This window comes from Vulpes vulpes, chromosome 4, assembly GCF_048418805.1.
Source record: "Vulpes vulpes isolate BD-2025 chromosome 4, VulVul3, whole genome shotgun sequence".
NCBI lineage: Eukaryota > Metazoa > Chordata > Mammalia > Carnivora > Canidae > Vulpes > Vulpes vulpes.
This window is the reverse complement of record NC_132783.1, coordinates 131,790,254-131,812,293: the sequence shown is the minus strand read 5'-3', so window position 1 is coordinate 131,812,293 and position 22,040 is coordinate 131,790,254. Positions and strand designations below refer to the sequence as shown.

The 22,040-nt window shown below is 43.7% G+C and overlaps 1 protein-coding gene across 6 annotated transcripts in view; it reads right to left on the bottom strand.

Annotated features, from left to right (window-relative positions):
* The window catches only part of PRLR (prolactin receptor), a 172,734-nt gene that overhangs the window by 113,519 nt on the left and 37,175 nt on the right, over positions 1-22,040 (bottom strand). For 2 of the 6 annotated variants that reach the window (XM_072757110.1, XM_072757108.1), the window contains exon 2: positions 19,788-19,950. The exons of the other annotated variants lie outside the window; for them this stretch is intronic. The gene's annotated coding sequence lies outside the window, so the exon portion shown is untranslated. The remainder of the gene's footprint in view (positions 1-19,787; positions 19,951-22,040) is intronic. 6 annotated transcript variants of the gene reach the window in all.

The following is a 22,040-nucleotide window of genomic DNA, read 5'->3' as shown; positions in this document are numbered from 1 at the left end:
TGTGTGTGTGTGTGTGCGTGTGTGTATGTGTATGTACAGCTTGTAGAAAGACCTTGCTTTATTAGATATTCAAGGCTTTATTTATTACTTTATCAGTAAGGCAAAACTACATTTCATGCATATAAACATCTGCATGTGGTAGCTGGATCAATATAAAATATGAATTTCTGCAGACTAGCTTTTGGTTCTTGTAAATGGTCCAGGAAATCTCAAGAAAATGCCTTTGGAACAGGGGGTGTCCTAATGATGTAAATTAATATTGAAAAGATGGATTCATGATAGTGTAAAATGGGTAATCACTTTGGCAGTACATCTTGTTTGCAATCTTGTTTGCAACAGAACATTGCAATCTTGCAAGGCTATGTTGTCACCGCAACAATTTTTAGCAATGATCCTTATGAGGAAATACTGTGGATGATCTCTAATTAATTAGTGATTTATCAACACCCACCAAAACTGGCTTCCACCTTGTTTCTTACCCTAGACTTTCTGAATTATCACATACCTCTTAGACATCACTTAATATTAATATTAACTGAATAACCAAAATCATCAGGTGCTATGGAATGCTTTCTATTTCTATACATGATGATCTCTTAAGGTGGTCATTTTGCTTTCTTAGTCTGCTTTTTGCATTTTTAAAGATTTATTTTTTTAAGTAGGCTCCACGCTCAGTGTAGATCCCATCACAGGATTTAAACTCGTCACCCTGAGATCAAGACCTGAGCTGAGCTAAGAGCCACCCAGGTGCACTGCTTTTAGTATTTTTAAATGCAAGCAGCCTGAGACACCTCTCTGAGTTTATCTATAGCATGGGTTCCTGTGTGCTGCCTACTGTTTTGGTACAAGGCTTGGTCTCTGTGACTGGGAGAGTATTTCTTTTAGATGTTGCCACTTAATTTCTGAGGACATGGCATTACACATTGTCACTAAGGAAGGCTATTTCACGGAGGTTTATAAAATTGTAAGCTTTGGCTCAGTCAAGAGGCTCTGTTGAGAACACATAACTGGGATCCCATAATGTATTGTTTAAGGAATCACCCAGATTGACATGATAGGACAGAGGGTATGTGCCACAATATAGTCAGCAGTGTTTGTGGTGTGGATTTAGATCGCAAAATTTGAATGTGAGGAGCATAACTGACCATGCCGATGAGTATATACTTCAAACTTCATTAGAAGTTCATCACATCATTAAGTGAAAAGGGACCACAGTGAGGCTTAGATTTAGGCAGGTGACAGTCAGGAGCAGAGGGCAGGTCTTCCTGTTCTTTCATTGTAGCATTGGCTTGTTTGTTTCAAAAGGGAAATAAAAGCCTCTTTTCCTATAAAAGCCAGAAGTAGATGAACTGGCCTCAAAATTTACTATGCCTTAAAGCAGCTATTGGAAACACAGGGTTAGCATCAGAAGCGAGGTCTGAGCCTAATTTAATTGGTCTATTAATTAGATAAATATACATATTCAACTATGTGCCAGACACCATTACAGCCACATAGAATAACGTAATAAGCAAACAGACATGACCCCTGCTCTTGCAAAGGTCTACAATTTAGTAGAAGACAGGAGTTGCTTACTAGTACTGAGAGTGGATTTAATTTCCTCTTCTTCAGTTTGTTTTCTGTTTACTTGTTTGTTCCTTTCTTACACTGGCTCTTCAAAAGAATCTCATTTTTATCCCCAGATTAAGTTAAATGATGATGGAACTAATTCTTTAACTGGTATTACCACCCCTCTGGAGAAACTCTGCCGTAATGACTATAGCAGACAACTCTAAGATCTCAAACAAACAAGAAAGCCACACAGGGAATCAAAAGATAAACAAATAATAATGATAGCAACCCCCGCCTACGTAACAGCTTGAACGTTGCAGTATCCGGCCTCAGAGGGGCATTCCAAATTCACTCCAGAGAAATTTATGAATACCTCCACCCATAGCCATGGGATAGAGAGGGATGCTATTCAGGGTGCTGAGTCTTAACAATGGATGATGCCGTGGCCTGCATAGGGAGACACCCAAAATGAGAGCTGATTGCTTCCAGAGGAATGGTGCTATATTTTTTCTCTCTGTAGGTGAGGAACATCACCCAATTAACTCTTGTGTAAACAGGGGTGATGTTCAGATTCCTTGGCAACAGGTACATCCCGGGCACTGACCCCTCAGAACAACTGCACTCGGCTGTTGTGGATAGGAAGAGGGTGACCCTTTTATCACTGGATAATGGGATCTGTGATAATGTGGGGAGAGCCCAGGAAGAAAGGGCTCGGGCAGCTGGAGCAGCAGTGGGGAAGCCCAGGGGTAACACAGTAGGTAGGTATCTGTCTACCAGAACAGGAAGTATTTCAACACATTTAAAGTACGGCTGTAAAGGTGCATGAATGTCAGCTGGGGTTGTAGGACACAAGAGGTCAGGGTTTGGGAACTGCTTGAGATCAAACCCTTAAAACGGCTTCCTTAGGGATCACCATGGTTTCTAAATAAGCCCTCAGCTCCACTCACTCTAGGGGTAGATTTTAAAGAAATGTTACTTTTTGAAAAAGTATAGAATTGTGTGTGTGTGTGTGTGTGTGAGATGTAAATAATCTCACCTATATGTGTATTTTAAAATACCAGGGCTTTTTAAATCTGAGCAAAAAATATAAATAAATAAATAAATAAATAAATAAATAAATAAATAAATAAATAAATCTGAGCAAAACTATACTATGCATTCAATAAGTTATGTCAGTATTGAAAGCTAACTTTTTTTTTTTTCTGTGAACCACAGCAACCAGGTTGTTTAACCTGAGGGGCTGGGCGGTTCTGAGGAACAAACTCCTAAAATAGCCAAACCGATGGGGAGGTACTAGCACTAGCTGGTTTCAGAAAGCAGGTGCATGTCCCTTCAGACTCAAGGTGCTTTACCCCAGAGGCACAATGCTCACCCACGCGTGTTCAGTCTCTACTAAGCAGCAGTCAGGACAGCTCCCTGGGGAGCTGCAGCGCTGCATGTTCCCCCCTCCCCTGCACTCCCCCCCTTGCACACCTCCCCACCTGCTTCCTGCCCTGTGCTGTCTAGACTGCATCCATGGTTCGCTTGCTTTCAGACTTTTGGATGAATGAGGCCCACAGGAGACAGAGGGAGACAAGGGGTGCAGTTGGGGCATTTATCCCCCTGCTGCCTCACTGAGAAGTCACCCTGGGCTGAATGACAGCCACTGCTTCCCTCCAGGTGGAGCTTTCGGCAGGTGCAGGTAGGACTGTTCCTGCCCCTCGGCCCTGTGGCTACAGGTGGTCCTGCAGGTGCCAGCCCGGGTACCGGCTCCTGTCTTGAATACTCACACCTTTGGGAGGAGGTTGGTTAGCAAGCCCTCAGATTGCCCCGTTCACTGTGGGGCCCCTGTGCTAGCTAAGGCGTCTCCAATCTCCTGCCAGGTCCTGGAGCAGCATGAGGCCCCTCTGTTCACTCTGTGGGGGTCCTGCTTCTCTTCCGCGGAGCCACAGTGGACACCTGGTGTCTGCTTTGCTGCTGGATGGACTTTCTCTTCTGGGGAAACAGACAGCATTACTTTCGCTCCAGGAAAGTGTTAATATTTTTATTTAAGCAAAAATGAGTTGTGGTTTGGTGAAAAAAAAAAATGGAATCAATTCATTTTCGCTTCAACTTTGTGGATAAGAAGGAAGTTTCCGATACTTATGTTGTGGAGTTATTTTTTTTCTTAAACATTTTTTTTTTTTTTGGTTTCTGTGGGTTTTGTTTGTTATTGTGATTGTTCTTTTTTTTAATGATTTATTTATTTACTTATTTGTGTGTTTGAGAGAGAGAATGAGCAAGAATGAGGTGGGGGTACAGAGAGGGAGGGTGGGGAGAGAGAATCTCAAGCAGACTCCGGGTGAGCACTGGGAGCCCAACACAGAGTTTGTTCCCATGACCCTGAGATCATGACCTGGGTGGAAACCAAAAGTCAGATGCTTAACCAATTGAGCCACCCAGGCTCCCCAGCCCTGAAAAGACTTATCTGGTAGGCAAAGCATGTCTTATTCCCACCCTTTGACTCCACACTCTTCACCCCTCTTGTCCTTTTTCAAACCTTCTCCTGCAACCCCATCTCATCGCTGGTGTAATTTATTATGGTCTTGTTCTCTAGGGACATCTGTGCAGATGTTGGCTGATGAAATTCAATACCTTTCAGACGTGGGTTCATGTTTATGAGAGCCTCTTATAATCTAGAAAGCCTTCATTGTGACGTTAGGCGGCAGGCAGAGAAAATCGAGTTATTATTCTGGGCGAGGATCCACTTATCACCCGATTTTTCCTCTTCCTCAGCCCTGATCCTGTTCCCTAGGGAGCAATTGTTCTAGTGAAGGAGCAGCCAAAGCAGGTCTGTTGGACCCTACAGAGCTCAATTTTAAGGAATTTGGAAGAATCATTTAGGAGCTGCCAACATTGGCCTGAAGTCTGTGGCCCTTTATTTAAGGAAAAACATTAGGAAATAAAATGCAGAATGTTGCCATCCTCCAAGGCCTCTGGCAAGAGTGACCTTCTTGTTCAGAAGTTAAAGTCTTCCCGGTTTCCCTTTTATTTTTGCCAACTGAACCTTTTGCCTCTTACCTCTTCAAAAAGACATGTTACACTCAATTGAAAGACACTACAACTGACACTTCAGCGAACGAAGTGGGAAGGAAAGAAGAGGTTGTTAACATGCACTTCTTTTAAGGGTAGTTTTTTGCTGTTCTTCATTTTCTACGTTGCTCCATACCAATCTGGCTAATTAATTTTTTATGCAGAAAATTTGAAAACCCCACAATTAACTTGTGCATTCCTTTGGATGGGTAACTGTTTCCCACATTTTTCTCTTACAAGCAATGGTGCTGTGAACATTCTTTAGCCTGGTGCCAGGCACTAATATAGAGACTTTGCCATTTTGCCCCATCCACCATTCCTCCCTTTCTTTCACCTAGTTTTCCAGTGAACCCCATTTCTTTCTGCCCCACATCCAAACCACTCTGCCTGGGCTCCATGTCTTGGCTCCTACTGTCTGGCCAAATCCTTGTTTCTGACCTGTTTTGGGACCTGCCACCTTGGCTTTCCTCTTGGGAACTTTCCCAGGATGGGATTCTTGTCTCTGCCCTCCAGCTTCAGACTGGAAATTATGGGTAAGAGCCCCACCCTGAGCATCACACAGCCTGTGGGACTTGTCCTACCTGGACTAAGCTTCTTCCTGGCTACTGCAAGCCTCAGAGGCAAGCATGTGTCTGATTTAGTGAATGGCATATGCTTAGCTCAGGTGCAGGGTCTGGCATATGGTATAATCTTAATGGTGATTTTAAAGTTATTTTGTGACTTAGCAAAGGATGTTCATCATGTTTGGGTATCGACTGCCCTGTAGACATCCTGATTAAAGACTGATTGATTGGTAGATAGGCAGATGGACGGATGGATAGAGAGAGAGATGGCAGGTCTGTGATAGGTCCCGTACCTAATGACTTATGTAGAGTGTACACGTGGATGCCTCAACCTGAGAGAGAATCTAGTAAGCAAGGCAGAAAAGGCCTTTTGTAGACTTTTCCTTCAGAGTTTTTAAGAGTAAGTTTTGCAAGCAATATCAAGTGATGCCACTTTATGTGATTTTCTTCCAATGTGAAGACAAATAGGACATGATTTTTTTAGTAAGACTTTAAGAACTGTTATTTTCTACATCTGATCAGAGAGAAGCAACATCCTTCCACACTCACTTTATTTTTCTTTTTAAGATTTTATTTTTGAGTAATCTCTGTACCCAGCATGGGTTTCCAACTTACAACCCTGATATCAAGAGTTGCATGTTTAACTGACTCAGCTAGGCAGGCGCCCCCCACTTTCTTCTTCAATTGTTAGATGATCATGGCACACAAAGTAAGAGAATACTGAGAAGCAAAAGCAGGAAAAGGATTTAAATATATATTAAATATTTAACATTTTAATATTTAAATATAATAGATAATAAAATATAAACGTATTTTAAATATGTTATATATTATGTATTATATATGATATAATATTAACATATGTACATGTATATATTAGACATACACATACGTACACATCACGGCCCCCACATACACGTGCCTGATTGTTTTTGGAAACCACAACTTAATCTTTCTGTGGACTGTCTTATTATCATTTTAATTCTCTCCCAATTTTCTTGACTCATCCATCTATTTGCTTATAACGTCTCCCAATTACAATTTTTTTCATGGCTTTCTCCAATACCAAGGACTAATTTCACTACATATCAACAGGCTTCAAAAAACCAGCAATAATCCCAAATTTAATCTTTTTTACCTTCCTTTTTTATTTTTTTTAAATTGAGAAATAATTCAGAGGCCATAAAATTCATCCTTTTAAAGTGCACAATTCAGTGGCATTTTGGTACATTTTTAAGGTTGAATGAACATCCATCATCACAATCAATTTGAGATTATTTTTATCACCACCAGAAGAAACTGTAACATTACCTGTCATTTCCTAACCTCCTTCCCCCAGCCCCTGGCAACCACTGATCTACCTTTTGTCTCTGTGGATTTCCCTATTCTGGACACTTTACATACATGGAATCATTAAATACATGGCCTTTGTGATTGGATCCTATCACTTTGTATAATGTTTCTGAGGTTCATCTGTGTCATAGCATATATCAATCACTACACTTCAGTCCCTTCTATGAAATAATATTCCATTGTACAGATTATCAAATTTTGTTTACCCATACACCTGTTGATGGACACCTGGGCTGTTTCCTTCTTTTAGAGAGTATGAATGGTGTCGCTATGAACATTCATGTACGCACATTTGTTTGTCTGTTCTCAATTTGGGGAGATACATACTTCGCATTGGAATTGCTGGATCATAGAGTCACTTTATGTTTAAAGTTTTGAGGAACTGCCAAACTGTTTTCTGAAGTGGCTGCACCATTGTAATGTGTCCATCAGCAGAGTACGAGGGTTTTAATTTTTTCACACCCTCACTAACACTTGTTATTTATTGCTTGTTCTTTAAATCATAGCCATTTTTATGTGTGTGTGACATGGTATCTCATTGTGGTTTTGATTTGTCTCCCTCTAGTGAGTAAGGACGGAGAGCATCTTCTCATATGCTTAACTGGCCATTTGGGTATCTTTTATGGAGAAATGCCTATTCTGATCCTTTGCCTTTTTTTCTTTTTAATCTTTGCTTATTTATGATAGTCACAGAGAAAGAGAGAGAGAGGCAGAGACACAGGCAGAGGGAGAAGCAGGCTCCATGCACTGGGAGCCCGATGTGGGATTCGATCCCGGGTCTCCAGGATCGCGCCCTGGGCCAAAGGCAGGTGCCAAACCGCTGCACCACCCAGGGATCCCCCTTTGCCTTTTTAAAATTAGGTTATTTGTTTTTATCCTGTTCCAAGTTCAACCTTTTTAAATACCAATTTTTGTCACTCAGTTGCAAAGTAGGCTTTCACGAAAGATGATGTTAAGGTTCATTTCTACACCGAGATCCTCTTCGTCTTCCTACTTCCTACACCTGTAGTTTATTTATGGGGTCTGAAGATAGTTATATATCCTATGAAGGAACTAGCTTGCAACCAGAATACACCTTGTTAAAATCTGGCTGCATAGACAAAATGCAAAATGTTCACTGCATGTTCCATAGGAAACATCATGTTGAAGAGGTAGGTTAGTTACTGATGTTAGTTGTAATACTGTCTGGCCCTACATTAATGTCATGGAGCAGATGAATTCTAGCAGTTTCTCTATGAAATGGATATGACCAAGTCCCACTATCCCATTGAAGTATATTATAAAATGCAAGTGAAGTTTGCTAAAAAAGATTTTTGTCTATGTCTAGTATATTCATAGAATATACTAAAACCACATTTTAACAATGCACCAGAGCTTTTTAGGAATGTAATATTTAAAGAAACAAGCTATACTTATGAAAAAATTACAAAACACTGTTAATAATGTTAACATACTGGTAAGGTAAAAATTAAACAATAAAAATGCAAATATTACCCAGTCCTGGAAATTTCTGCCTGTGTGAAAATATACCTCACTTTTCTTAACATGCTGAGATAGTGGTTCTTAGGGTGTGCAACTAAAGTTTCCATCAGTAACAAACCTTCTCCTAACAATGATGTCATGGTTACTTTGGGGACCTTCCCAATGACTTTTTAACCTTCCCTAATTTAAATTTTTTTGCTGGTTTTCATCATCTTCAAGATGAAGGTCCCACAGTTTTTCACAACATATGTACTCTATTCTTCACAGCTCACCAATCCTGACCATTCCTAATTCCAGTCAGCCTACCTCATGTTATCCAGGCTGCAAATCTCTTCTCGGCCCTTGGGAATGATGTTTCTTCACCTTTGTACCTATATTGCTGACACAGTATCTAGCAAATGGGGAGGGATCTGCAAATGTTTGCTGAGACAGTGAAAGGATATATTTGGCCTGCTAATTCTTGCTTCCTGTCTTGGTTTATCTGTTCATTCAGCCTTTAAACATTCATGTCTGTTAAAGTTTTGCCCATCCTTTGCCCTATTTTCTCTATGTAGCTTCCTCTATGCTATCACCTTTTACTGATTGCTAGTTACAGGCCAGGTAAGACAGATGGTATGGGCCCTGCCCCCATGAAGCTTCCAGTCCTGCACAGTGGGGCAATAATATGCAAGTGAGCAGATAAAGAGCTACCTACCCCTGTAAGTGCTTATGGAGTGCCTGCATTAGCCTGAGTGGGTCACAGAGTAATCTTATACAACACTTATCTATGCTTCTCATTTTGACGTTTACTACATAGGTTCTGTACAGTTAGCGAATTTCTCTCTGAAGTTAAGTATCTCCTACCTCCTCAATTCAAGAATGGAAGTGGCCTATAGCAGGTATTTAAAAGTCTATCATTGGTTAGTATGTCCTTGGACAAAAGTAATGAGCAACACATTTAGTTAAGTCCTAAAATACCCAATTCTCAAGTTTTCATAGGAATAAAACTGTGTCCTATTATTTTTACTGGGGTATTTAGTTGAGTGTCCAAAACCAGCCAATAATAGCTACATAGGGATTCCACTGGCCATTCTATTTATTCAACCAAGAGTGATGTTCTTAGGGGCTAAAGTCAACCAACATCATGCTTACTAATCCTGGCATTGTTGTACATTAATTAGTCAGGCATTAGACTCTAGTTAGTCTAATAGCAGGATGAGCCATACATTTCCATTGTGAAGTAATAATGGGAGAAGAATGATTTGGCATCCTTAATTTCAGTAACATTGTGGGAGGAAAGTGCTGTGCACTTACAGTAATTTTGAATTATTTATTTATTTTTTTAAATTTTATTTATTTATTCATGAGAGACACACACAGAGAGGCAGAGATATAGGCAGAGGGAGAAGCAGGCTCCCTGTGGGGAGCCTGATGTGGGACTCGATCCCAGGACCTTGGGACCTGTGCCAAAGGCAGACGCTCAGACACTGAGTCACCCAGGTGCCCCAATTTTGAGTTATTTAATGTAACTGTTAAGTTCAGAAACATCTCTGGCAGATGCCTGGGAAGAAGAGATCCCCCTCAGACTCTGTTATTCTTCTAAAGGAGTCCCTCCCCTGCCTTAGTACGTTTAATAACACTAATTTGCAGCATCCAATTCTCTATCATCAGAACTCATTCATAGATGAAGCACAATTCTTTGTAAAGTAAGAAATAAAGTGGAAGCTAAAATTTTCCAACCCAGTGAATTCTTTCTATATGATTAAGGAGAATAGATCCTAAAGCCTTCTTAAACAGAAAGGCTCTTGGGAGGGAAGGATAACTACTCAGGCTCTGTGCGTGCAAATAGAAGGTAGAAGTTATCCACATACATTTAAATGTTTCTCCACCTTCTTTCTGGAGATCTTTCATGGAGCCCGCTGACAGTTTTAAGGTCTTCAGCTGCTGTTAGGTAAAGTTGACAAGTTATTGCATTTGGCTGAGAGGGGACTTGGAACATGCTGCACTACATCTGACCCATGTTCCACCATTAACCACTGAAATTTTGAAGATGTATTTTCTGCCTGGGAGAACCTAGCCTGCAGCCCGTGTTCTCAAACCAAGGGGTTTTGTGGGCATTTTTTGCAGATCAGTGTGTAAAACCTTTCAGACAAATGAAACTTTCATGAGGAAAATTTTGCTGAATTCAACCACCATCTACATCTATGCTAGGTCAAGTAAAGAACAGCTTATAGGGCAGCCCGGGTGGCTCAGAGGTTTGGCACCACCTTCAGCCCAGGGCCTGGGGTCCCGGGATCGAGTCCCATGTCAGGCTCCCTGCATGGAGCCTGCTTCTCCCTCTGCCTGTGTCTCTGCCTCTCTCTCTCTCTCTCTCTCTCTGTGTGTGTGTCTCTCATGAATAAATAAATAAAATCTTAAAAAAAAAGAAAAGCTTATAATTGTTAACCTAGAGAAACCAGGGCACTGTCTATGCCTGACTCTTAGTCCCACAGTTAGTTGGCCAAATAGTGCCTCTTCAGGTTAAGTGATACTGCTGCCAGAAATAATTTTCCCTCTGTAAATTAAGTTATGTAATGTTCTGTGTAATGGACAGATCTCCATGCAGATAGATTTTATGACCAGTGTCATAAGTACAAGAAAGAGGAAGAAATAGTAACAAGGCAATCAGGAGAAATAATTTCCACCTCACACTTGATGCAAGCTACTGTTTCGTCCCTACTTAAAATTTCAGGATAAGCATGAACGTACCAGTTGGAAGAGTCCTAGGAGATGGGCATGATCAGTGGATGATTAGCGCATATTACCCAAGCACTGAATCATGCCCCAGAGCACACTAATGAAGCTTAATAGTTCTTAGTAATTTTTAATAATGTTGGTTTTATAAACAACCCAAGGAGAAAGGAACCAATTTAAATTCCTGTTCTTGGCACCATACGGTTTCCGAAGAGACCATCCAGAGTTGTCTGTGGTTTCATTGTATTTATTGGGAACATGAAAAATAAGCTCATCCCATTATATGCAGTTGATCATTTAGTGTTAGGACGCTGCCTTATTTCACATAGAACCAAAGTGGTGTAACACCCAGGACTGGAAAATGTGTTTTCTCAACAGGAGGAGACTTTTGCTGTTTCCCCAGTGATCTATTTCATTTGGACAAATAAGAAGACAGACTCTTAAGAGCCACATTATGTCCTGAGAGGGACATTCAAGATCTTTCTCCCTTCTTTTCATTAGCTTCCAGCTTAGCAAAGTAATTAGAACCTGGGAAATTCAAAAGACCAAAGTTGGGATGAAGGGCTCCCAGACCCCCAACAAGCCCTCTCAGGCACTTACCATGATGAGAAACTAAGCCTTCTTGTGTTTTTTTTCTCCTTTTTCCCCTGGTCGTACAGGTGCTTTTACAATAAGAAAAAAATTCAGGGTAGAGATAATTCAGTTGTCAACCAGATGTAACCATGTACTGTTAACACTGGGAAAGATGAGTAATCTGGATGAGGCTTTGGTTTTTATGTCTCTTGGGGAAAAAGGCAGAGCACAGTCCAAGGAAGCAGTCCAGGGAAATCCTAGGAACTCGGCTACCCTTCCATTCTCTTTGGCTTCACTATCCAAAAATATCACCAGGCTCTATTTTTCCATTGCTTCATGGGACTAGCTGTCATTCACTCCACTTACAGAATCAATCACTCCTGAACATGTATGCTTTTTTACTGAAGGCAGTGCCATGGTGTTTAAATTCTTTTATGGACTTAAGAAACCCCGATGATTTCTCCTTCTGTGACCATCATCATTAAGCTACTGTTTTAAGGAGTAAAACAGTATTTACTGAAAGCTCACCATGTGCCAGACAGAGTTCTGAAGTTCTGGTGCGGTAACTGACTCACAACAACAGTAGAAGTCAGGAGTTATTTCCACCTTACAGCCACAAAAGTGAAGGCATATCTAAGTTTGATAACTCATTCCAGAACATGAAAGTTAATGAAGGCAGAGGCAGGACCTGAACCCATGTGGGCTTGGCCTCCACAGCCCATGCTCTTATCCACAATGTGTACCTGTCATTTGTGATCCAATGGCTCCCCAGACAGTATGTTTAAAATACTTTGCAACCTTATTAGCTTCCCTGTTTCTTAGGTTTTCTGTGCATGAAATAGTTGATGTGGGAAATTAAAAGTTTGTGGAATACAGAGACCATACACCCACTTTATTATCCATCTACTTAAAAAATCATTTTAGTAGTTAGCAACAACTAGTGCAATCTCCTGCCCAAGAAGGCATTTCCTCTTCAATCTCTCTGACTGGTGTCCCCTCTGCCCCTTCCCCCACCACATGCCCCTGACACTGAGCCAACACATCAAACACCAGGCAAAGCATCAACCTGCACAATGATGCTTCACTCTAGACAACTCTAAGTGCTGGAAAGACTTGGTCATCCATAACCTCCTTTCCCTAGTCCTACTTTTACCATTTGGGGTGAAGAAGAATACTTCTCCCTCTTCCATATGACAGTCTTTTAAAGAACAGACAGCCATCATCTTCCTCTGGGAAACAACATCCCATGTCTCACATTTCTCTGGTATCATCAATCTATTTCCCTGTCACCACCCACTGGACAAACTATAAGTTGTCAATGCTCCTTGTCAAAGGTACATCACAGAATTGAATACAGGATTCTTGATGTGTCCTGGCCTTAATTCTTGGGTTCTCCAGTAAAGATGGCAGGCTCATGGTATGCCTTCCACATTCAGAAAGTGTGGCCTGATCCCAGGTCCTGAGTCTGTCTCCTAAGGATCCTGTTACACTTGCTTAATTTAATTTAATCAAGGCCAGGGTCTCTAAGATACCCCTTAGGGTCCATGTGATTTCCTCTTTACTTCACATGTGGAGAGAGGCCATAGAGTTTGAATAAAATCCTGATACTGCATTGTGGTCAGCTATAGGCACACATGTGGGCATGTGATCATTTTCTTTTGGATAGAGCCCAGAACGGAGTGGAATGTTGAAACCTCAGGGATGTAGATGGATATGTTTCTGGGAAAAACAAAATAGGCATGGTGCTTGAAACATTCCACCATTTCCTTTTGCCAACTCACACAGTCAAAATATGTAAATATATATATATATATATATTTATTTATATATAAATATGTAATTATATAATATGTAAATATATATATGTAAATATATATATTTATTTATATATAAAAAATATGTTTCCTATCTGCAAGAATGTAACCTAAGAAGACCTGAATTTATTCTTAGAGAAAAAGTCACTTTGGAGTGGATCAGTCTAGATATCAAATTACCATCTCAATCTATGGTCTGAATTCTCTCCCATCAGAAGATTGGCCTTTTTCTTGTGCTTTTACCTGTAAGACCTTTTTGCTCTTTTAGGCCCCTGGAAAGATGTAAAAGAATTCCTGATAATGGTTGGCTGATTAAAATGATATCCCTCAGAAGAGTATTTGCATTTTATTGAGGCACTTTGAAACTTTTAAGCTTTTAAAAAAGTGAGAACTTGATGGACTAGGATGCATTAGACATGGGCATGGGGACCATTGCAGCACATGGGTGCTCATCCAATGGTGTTTACCTAGAAGGTCAACCTTGCCTGCACCTTACCTCCTTCCCTTTCTCACAGGGCATGCATGGTTCTACTTGACCAAATCAGGGACACACTAAGGCTGCAGAGGAGATGGTATAAGTGGAGTTCTAAGCACTTTGCATAAATTTATTCAACCTTCCAAATAATAACATAAGGATCTATGAGGCATCTAAGAGGTAGGTCATCTGATTTACCCTAATGCCATATGTATCACAAATGCTAAGCAAGTGTGGGGTTACCATTAGTTTGAATGATGAGATTTGGGCACGATTTAGGTCAAGGTCCACTTCTGTATTACAGCAATAAAGGAAAATTTTATTTTGCATAAAAAATTTGGGGAACTGTTTGAAGAACATTAGAGAAACATCTACTATAGGACTGAAGCATCCTAGGCTTTTAGACTTCCCTGGGCAGGAAGCAAGGCGTTAGTCTTACTCTCTAGATGTAGGCTACCCGACGGTTACAGAAGCCAACCATACACTGAGAAAGAACAAAATGAATTTCCACCTCCCTTCCAACCTAAATTCCAAAATGTGTTACTTTCATGGTGGGTGTACCCCGGCAATCAGCCGAATTCCCCTGACAGTTTACCATCATTTAGAGTTATTTTGCACAACGGATGATGTTCTTTCTAAGTAGGCTCCAAGTCAGGCCAGACTACCCCAGTTCCTTCTAAGGTAATGTGATTTTTATTCCCTCCAAACACCTGTTTGGTTGAGACATTGACTAGGAAAGTCCACTTCTCTAGGAAGACCTTTCCCAAGTGAACTCCCTGAGGTTTCAGGCTTGGGTCTCTCCTAGCTGAAATTACAGACCTGATGTTTGTCTGTCTTTCTGTCCTGTACCCTGATGAGGAATCCAATGGGGGCGAAGTCTTCATGGAAACATGCTTTCAGAAAATGCCCGAGCCTTGCAACAAGACCTAATCTCAGCTCACTATGGATTTGTTTAGTTGTTAATAATTAACTGTGGGACTCCTAGCAGGAGCAGTGACACTGGTGGAATTTATACATGCACACTGCTGGGATCGAGGCCTATCAAGGAATGAGAGCAGCTGTCTCCCCTCTGCCCACGTGTCCGTTACTCTAAGAGCAGCCCTGTCGGTTCCTTGTGGTGAGAGGCTGGGTGGAGGAGGAGGGGGGCTGGGGTTATATTTGGCTGCACCTGTTTCTGCTCAGAATCCTGGGAGCAGGAGAGAGTTTTCCCAAGCATACTGGCACCTTATGTTTCTTTTCTTTTCTTTTTTCTTTTTTTTTTTTTTTGGCACCTTATATTTCTACTGGGCGGTGCTGGCATAATGAGGACAAGTAACTTCGCCGGGCGGCTCACCCACAGCATGACCCTGCGATGCTGCCCAACCTCCAGACTAGAACGTGACCTGGACTGGCCCTGGAGAGACCTGGGAGACGTAGAAGGTGTGTCTTCTCCACTCGAGGGAGGCATTCCTCTCTACACCCCAGTAGCCTCCATGTGGGATTAGCGAGCCGGCCGCTTGCATCAGCGTGCGCTGGGGCTGCGTAACAAAGGGCCACGGGCTGAGTGGCTCAGACGACAGACGGCTGTCGTCTCCCCGTTCTGGAGGCTAGCTTTCACCTGACGGGAACGTTCACGCGGTGGTGATTTGACATGATAGTGGCTGTAAAACAAAGCCGTTATAGTCACAGGCAGCACAAAAATGATGAGACCAATGACCGAGTTTCCTGCGAGCCCTTTCTCCGGCTGGCCTTCCCCTCCGACAGGGAGCCCAGGGTGGACAGGTGTGGAGAGGGTGTCGTTTCCAGCCAATCTTATTGTAACAGCCTCTGATGCATTCTGTGTGTCGGTCTGGTTCCTTCTAAAGTGCTCTCCACATTTCAGCCAGGCCTTCCTGCTCGAAGTATGAATCTGATTGCACACCTCTCTGCTCCTCGGCCTCCCATGCACAGACCTCAGGGTCCCTCCTGAGCTGGCTCCGCCTTCTCCCTGGGCCTCCAGCCACTGAAATCCCAACGACCTCCCTGCTTGCTCGGTGCCTTTGCCTCTGCGTTGGCTCCTGTCAGGAACATGCTACCCAGTGCCCTCCTCCTCTCAACCTACCCTTCAAGACTCGTTTCAGGTGTCAAGTCCTTAGGACTTCTTCCCAGATCAGCCCAGATGGGCTCCCAGCTTCCTCATGCAGACCCACTACCCGGGCATCCTTCCTTTCTTTCTTTCTTTCTTTCTTTCTTTCTTTCTTTCTTTCTTTTCTTTCTTTCTTTCTTTCTTTCTTTCTTTCTTTCTTTCTTTCTTTCTTTCTTTCTTCTTTCTTTCTTTCTTTCTTTCTTTCCTTCCTTTCTTTCTTTCTTTCTTTCTTTCTTTCTTTCTTTTTTTTTTTAATTTTTTTTTTCCGGGTGTCTTTCAGAACCACAGACTACAGACTTCATCACACTTGTTATGAAACTTCGTGGGGAAAAGACTACATTTCAGGTATCTTTGTGTTCCAAGTCAACCCTGTCACATAACTCAGCATTTGCTGAGAGAATACATGAGTAAGTGAGTGACCTATAATTTTGTTATAGACAGTAAGGGCACGGCTGTGGGCTCTGTCATAAATGTCTGTCCTTTAATGGCCCCGGAAATTCAGGGCTCCTTGGGAAAGAGCCAGTGCCTGCCTCTGCCTGCCACTCTCAGCTCTATGACCTCCTCTCTCCCCTACATCCCAATTTCCTGGGGACTCTGGGTCCCATGCTTAGGTTTTACCTTTGTTATGGGTGAATATTTAAATGTGCTCCCATGTCTGTGGCTAACAAACAGGATAAGTGGCAAGGAAGGGCATGGACCAAGAAACAAGGAGTTAAGTCTAAAGAGTGTTTGGAAAGCCAGGGAGGAAGAGCATGAATGGGAGGAGAGAGGCTGAGGATTGAGTGGCAGTGATGCGTGTTCCCAGGGCAGAGTAACCGAGGCTTGCTACTTTGCCTTTACTGCCAAATGGTGGATTGTGCCCTAAATTTCCACAAGCAGGTCCTACGCCTGAAGACAAAAGCCAATGAGCAAGAAATGAAGCTGAAAATTCTGTGTCGTAAAGCACCAAAATAACAGACACCCCAAGAAAATAGATTTTGGTGAGGCACAGACACCATCTTCCTCATAGAACTTTTTGGATATGGAAAGCTTTGTCGTGGCTCTGTGGGGATCCACATGTGCCAGCAATGCCCCCAGACACCTGCCAGGTTCAGCAGAAGTGGCCAGATGTGGATGCATCAGGAAAGACCAACTGTCCCCAAGGCAGACACCATGCTGTGATTTGAGCTGGACTCTCCTCTGTTTGTGTTTCTGATTACATGGAGATGTTTGGACTACTTTTTCTGCCCCTCTGGGGACCTACAGAATCAACACTGGGCCATCTACCTCACAGACATGTCCTCCTTCAGGGATTGCCATCTGGTGCTTCAAGGTGGGAAGGCAGCTAATCCTCACTCCACCTAATGTTTCTACCTCTGGCTTCCATCGAATTAAATGTCCACAGTAACCCTGACTCCTCTAGTGAAGTAACAGTGGGGACGAGGAGTCAATGCATGTCTCCAGATGAGCCCCACTGTTCAGGATGGCCTTTGGGTCAAGAATCCGCTATGTTCTTTTTCTTACAGAAGAAATTCTCAAGAGCTCTCCACTGGTTGTGGGAACTACGTAGGGCACATGAGTATTTACATGGGTAGTATAGGAACAGACCCCAAGCCAGACACCCTCACAGTCTTCCTGGGCTCATGTGCCCTTCTCACTACACTGAAAGCCATGTGGTACCAAGGAACACCAATATCACACCCTAGGAGAAGACCAGATTTTAAGCAATGACCCTGCACCAACACACCAGGTCTGAGTGATGTGCTATTTTGTCCAGGGAGCACCACTGAGCTACTAATTTGTAACTGGCAGATTTCTATGTGCTTTGCAATTTTTGACCTGACTTACCAGCTCCCCTGCAGAGCAGCCCCTTCTTCCCAGCTGCACTCCCCTCACTGGGCTTCAACCATTCCCACTCGTGGACTGAGACTTTTGTGGCACAGAATTTCCCCCTGTCCGTTAGCATCTTTTCTGAGTGGAAGGCATGGCCCATCTTCCTCTCGTAGCTGTTTCTTATCACCTGAATCACCCTGCTTGTTCTTCCAGTTATACACAAGTTGTTTGGGCTAATTATCCTGCCATGTGATTGGGTTGAAAAACGAGTACATGGAGAGCTGAGTTCCAATCCTATGGCAAGAAAGCTTTTTTAACCTCCTATGTTAGGTTGGCCCATATCTCCCTTGGTTTTTCCGCCTCCCTACAGTCGGGCCTGCTCGTGTCTGTAGAACATCTCACAAGACAGGTGAAGATGGTGGCAACAGACATGTATTCCCAGGGAAGAAGGTAAAAGTCCTAGGCTACCCTTGCCCCCGTCCCCGCCCCCTGCCTTTGGCACAGAGGGGCTCAGCCAAGCAGGCAGCTGGGACCCGCCAGAGATGACAGGCCAGCCTCAGAAGCTTCAGATCTTCAGGTGATTGGGCAAACTTGCTCTTTAGAAAAGATTCTGGAGGTTTAGATGCCTTGTCAACTATGCATTGGCTATCTGCCATGTGTTGGACTCTCAGGATGAGGCTGGCATGGTTCTTACCCTTATGAAGTATCTATAAAACTACATGACTATACAAGCAGGGAAGGCCTGGCAGGAGTCAGCGAGGAGTTGGCCTCTCTCACTGAACACTGGTCTCAAGAACCTTGTCTTGGGCTGGTTCAGGCCTCTGCACTAAAGTTTGTTATTCCCCTTCTCTAAACCTTTTGCTTCTTTCACATCTTGTGGCCTTTGCTCCTTCCTCTTCATCTACTCTTCATTGCTTGCCTTTAAAAAAAAAAAAATTGTTTATTTGAGAGATACAGCCTGTGCACACAAGAGTGAAAGAGCATGGGGTGGGAGAGGCAGAAGGAGGGGATGAGGGAGGAGGATAAGCAGGCTCCCTGCTGAGCAGGGATCTCAAAGCAGGGCTAGATCCCAGGACCCTGAGATCATGTCCTAAGCTGAAGGCAGATGCTTAACCAACTGAACCACCCAGGTGCCCCTTGCTTCTGCCTTTTAACTCACTGAAAAGTCTTCTTGAATGGATGAACAAGCTGTGGCACATCCATACAAGGGGATATTACTAAGCGCTAAAAAGAAATGACCTATCAAGGCATGAGGAGTGGAGAAAACTTAAATGCATATTTGCTAAGTTAAAAGAAGGTGGTCCGAATTCTATAGAACTCACACTCTATGTGATTCTGGTTATATGACATCGTGGAATAGGCAAAATATAGACAGTAAGAGGATCGGTGGCTGCCGAGGGTATGGGAGAAAGCCAGATTGGGAGAGGTGGGATTTCAGGCCAGTGAAGCTATTCCATGTAACACTGCAACGGCGGACACCTGACATTACACACTGGTCAAACAGAGCGGTACAACACAAAAGGGTGAACCCTGATGTAAACTACAGACTTTAACCAATACTAATATATCCATATTGGTTCATCACTGTGAGAAATGTACCAGGCTAATGCAAGATGTTAATAATAAAAGGATTTACATGTAGGGGAGACTGGGTGACACTGGAACCTTCTGTATTTTCTTCATGATTTTTCTGTAAACTTAAGACTGCTCTAAAAAACTGACATCTGTTAAAACAACAACGACAACGACAACGACAACAACAACAACAACACCACCTCAGCCCAAAACAGTTATGGTTGATGAAGGCGGCATGCACGGGCTCCAGTGGCTCTGCACAGTTCAGTCTCTCTACCTTCCTGCTGGATTTGGAGATGTTCCCAATTCCACATCAAGCAACGCATCCTTGACTCCAGCATCTTCTGGGCCCTGAACCATGCCCCGTCCCCAACTTCTCCCCCCAATTTGTCCTTTCCCATTCCCCTAGGACAGAGTGGTCTGTCATGTGATCACGCCAGTATATTATCATGTTGGCCTCTCCATCTTTGTGCCCATGCCAGGTCCACAGTTTCCTCTTGGGATACTTGGGGTTCACAGTGGGCCTTCACGTTGGTCTTTATGTTAACATGTAGTGTCCTTGCCCATTTCTTATCAAAACACAGCCCTTTCCCTAAGACCTTTGAACAGCCATTGATATGCTACTTATACTCTCCGCCCGCTGCCCGTTCCTGGTCCCAGAAGTGAAAGATGGGAAAAAAGGATCAAAACCGACAAAGAAATGGACAGTCACCAAGGCTCACCTGGGTCGTTTCTGCTGTCTGTCACCCTGCTCACACTCCTGGCTGGAGCCTGCCACATCTTTGTTACGAGTCTTAGAGACAAGTGGCCCGAGATGACAACCTCTCCTACATTTCCTCCACTGACAAGGAGAACGTTGGGACTAACCAGTCATCCTTTTACAACCTGGGAAAAGGTACAACCCACTGTTAATAATTTATCGACATATTAAAGTACAGAGGATTGCAATCATTGTTCAGTTATGAGGATAGGCCAGACAAGACAAGCCGTTGCTGAAAAACATGAAGGGACACTTTGTTTCAGTTCGTTCCAAGGGTCAGAGTGTGGGGTCAGGGGACAGCTGGCTCACGTACGTCTATTGGGTTTGGCTGGGGGTAGGGGTGAGGAAGACCTTTGTCTGTAACAGGTTCTAAGCAAGAAGTAAAGTTGATTTTGAAGCAAAAATACTAATCTCAAGTTCCCAGAAAGACCAGCCCATCAACTCTTGTGAAATACAGGTGCTGAAAAAGACCAAGAGAATGGTTCATTCTGATACCATATTCAACAGTCCTATACTGAGCCTGCATGCCCCAGAAAGGCAAACTGAGAAGTCTGAACTCAATCCTATAAGCAGGGAGGAGCCACTAAGCTTTTTGGAAGGTGCCAAGAGTGTGGCAAGATAAAAGGAAGGGAAGAGAGGAAATTAAAGGCAGAGGGAGAGGGAGAAGCAGACTCCCCCCTGAGCAGGAAGCCTGATGAGGGGCTCCATCCCAGGACCCTGGGACCATGACCTGAGCCCAAGGCAGTCTCTTAATTGATTGAGTCACCTAGGCGCCCTTAACTGAAACTCTTGAAGGAATTCTCCAAAGCCTGACTCCCCTGAGTCAGATGCACCTCCTTGCGCCTTTGCTCCTCACACCGTATCACTAGAGCCCCACCAGGAGAAGCCGGGGGGCAATCCCTCACAGCAGAAGCTAGTTGGGGGGCCAATGGTCCTGAGCATAGAATCCTCATTGGCTGTGAGGCCCTGCCCTAGACTCAACGCCCCAGGTTCTGCAGCAGTACTGTTTGTCTTCCACCCTGTAGCTCTAGAACCCAGGCACAACATAGTAGGTGCTCAATAAATTCTAGGGGAATAAATGGGTGTATAAAATTTGAGCCATAGCTCAGGATAACCTCTTTCAAGCTGACTGTGCCAACCGTTTTCTTCTGGAGCATCCTAGCCCCTCCTCTTCCGGATGCATTAAGAATTATGATTCCCCGGAAGGCTGGGTGTGGAAGTGGTGGTATGAGAGGCATGGTTTTCTTTTCTGCTGCCTCCACAGCATGAGAAGATGCCCAGGGCATAGTAAACTGCCACACCTTTGGAAGAATGTCTCCAAGTTTGCTGAAGAAGATATGGCAGGGCTGTGGGACACATTTAGCAATTCCCTGGATCCTTGAGGGAAAAACAGGAAAGGAGAGAAGTCAATGGAGTTTTGCTTATCTGCGTAGAGAGGCTCAGTGTGTCTGACTGCTCATAGCCCTGGCCACCAAAGGAAGCCACCGCAGTGGCAGGCAGGAGAAGAGAAGTCCTCTGGTTCCTTCCAGGAGGTTGGCAATGACTGTCCTCGTGGGGGTTTCTTAGGAAATCACATTCTGAAGTGTGAAGGTGGTCTGGTCATGGCCTGAAGGTAAGGAGTCTTGCATGGACGAGGGGGTTAGAAGGAGAGAGGATGAAGGGCAGAGGGTAGGCTGGCACCTCTGTGAGCAAAGGCATGACAGACCTCAGCTAGCAGGCCTCGCCTCCTCGAGAGAAGTGCTTCTGTAGAAGGAATCTTCCTCACTCCCCGGGCTGAGGCATGAGGACTGTTGTGCTGGTGGGAGCACGGAGCTCTCGCCTGGGAGCCTGGGCAGCAGCCCAAAGCCACTGGCAAAGACACCCCAGTGGGTCTGCAGATGGACTAAGTGGAGGCCAATCAAGACTTCTCTGAGGGAATGGGTCCCAGGGGCAAGGAAGGTCCTTGGGCACCAGTCTCCCCTGGCCTCAACTTTTTTCTTATCTAAGGTAAATCACTTTGCCAAGAACTTTAGTCAAAAGGAGAAATAAGTCACTCATGGGAAAGGAAGAGGGCGAGGCCAGCTCTCCCTGTGTGCTTTGCTCCAGGACCTGAAGCAGACTCAGCGAAAGTGTTTAAAGCTATAATGGTTTTTTGCTTTTCTCTTTTCTGTCTTTGAACACCACTTAGTCAGAGGGCCAACTCCGCCCCCTCTGGCTGCTCCCCAGTGTCTGAGCT